We start from the raw sequence: 1,785 nt of genomic DNA on the forward strand, positions 1-1,785 counted from the left end.
TTGCTGGGCCTCTGCTTCATCTCCCAGCCTCCATTTTATCTCTGGGCCTCCACTTTATCTCCAGCTTTATCTCCCAGCCTCCACTTTATCTCCAGGCCTCTGCAGGCCCCTGGGGGCAGAGGCTGTCCCCTTTCTGTCCAGCTCCCCCAGAGCGAATGTGGCTCATCCCCAGAGCAGCTGCCACTGGCTGATCCAGGCAGCTCATTCGCCACGGGCCCTTCGGGGGTCTTCACGGCCCTCTCCTCGCCAGCGCCCAGCAGCCCCTGCCCTTTTCAGCTCCCTTCCCCATTAGAACATAAGACCCTGAAGGTCAGGGAATGGCTCTCTGGTCTATGTATTTGTACTAGGGTGTGATTGCATCCCTAATAAATACCGGCTTTTCTATCCTCCTCCTCCTCTTTGTCTCTCTGTGTCTCTGTCTCTGTCTCTGTGTGCGTCTCTCTGCGTCTCTGTCTCTTTGTGCGTGTCTCTCTGCGTCTCTGTCTCTGTCTCTGTGTGCGTGTCTCTCTGTGTCTCTGTCTCTGTCTCTTTGTGCGTGTCTCTCTGTGTCTCTGTCTCTGTCTCTTTGTGCGTGTCTCTCTGCGTCTCTGTCTCTGTCTCTGTGCCTGTCTCTCCGTGTCTCTGTCTCTGTGCGTGTCTCTCTGCGTCTCTGTCTCTGTCTCTCTGTGCGTGTCTCTCTGCGTCTCTGTCTCTGTCTCTGTGTGCGTGTCTCTCTGCGTCTCTGTCTCTGTCTCTGTGCCTGTCTCTCCGTGTCTCTGTCTCTGTGCGTGTCTCTCTGCGTCTCTGTCTCTGTCTCTCTGTGCGTGTCTCTCTGCGTCTCTGTCTCTGTCTCTGTGTGCGTGTCTCTCTGCGTCTCTGTCTCTGTCTCTGTGTGCGTGTCTCTCTGCGTCTCTGTCTCTGTCTCTGTGCGTGTCTCTCTCGTCTCTGACTCTGTCTCTGTGCGTGTCTCTCTCGTCTCTGACTTTCTCCCTTTCTTTCCTCCCTCCGCCAGCACACAAAGTGGTCGGGCCCAGAGGGGTCTCACACACATGCGTGGGGACCAGGAGGAGGAGAGGGGAGGGGAGGCAGGAGCCCTTTGGGACTGGGGTGATCCGGGAAGGCTTCTCAGAAGAGAAGACTGGGAAGGATTCCGAGTCCTCTGGAAGACACAGGGCGTGGAGGCCTCCGCCGAGGCGGGGACACAAAGGCGTCAGGACGGCGAGGGGCACGGAGCGGAGAGTGGGAGGAGGAGCAGATCCCCGGCCGGCTGCCCGGCCGCCCTGTGCCACGGCTGCCCGTCTGCTTGCTCCCTGGGGGCACCCGCTGGGCCGGGCGGCTGGATTTCTGTTTTCACAGCCCGGTGGCTTCCAGCGTGGGAAGGAGCGGGGCCCCTGGGCCTGGCACGCCAGCCTGCTGGCACTGCCCCCAGACCCAGCAGGGCGAGCCAGCTGGGCAGACGGTAACCAGGCAGCCCGCGGCCCCTCCCTGGAGAGGCTCCCTCAGGAAGGTGGGGGCCGGGGCCTTGGAGACCGTCTGGGAACAGGAGATAACGGACAGTGGTTCCCAAGGCCCCTCTCTGCCACAAGCAGTTCCCAGCCCCCACTCCTTCTCAAGCCCTTTGCTGCTGGAGGGGGGAGGGAAGGGAAGGGGGTGCCAGGAACCTTTGTCAGCCACTGGAGACTGGGAGCTTCAACTCCCCTCCCCCACCCCTGCCCTAGGAGGCCATCTGGGCCAACAGCCCCATTCTACAGACAAGTAAACTGAGGCCCGAGTCACCCAGAGGCAGGACGCCAAGGCCAAAGCCAG

The sequence above is a fragment of the Sminthopsis crassicaudata genome, chromosome 4 (genome assembly GCF_048593235.1).
Source record: "Sminthopsis crassicaudata isolate SCR6 chromosome 4, ASM4859323v1, whole genome shotgun sequence".
NCBI classification, from domain to species: Eukaryota; Metazoa; Chordata; class Mammalia; order Dasyuromorphia; family Dasyuridae; genus Sminthopsis; species Sminthopsis crassicaudata.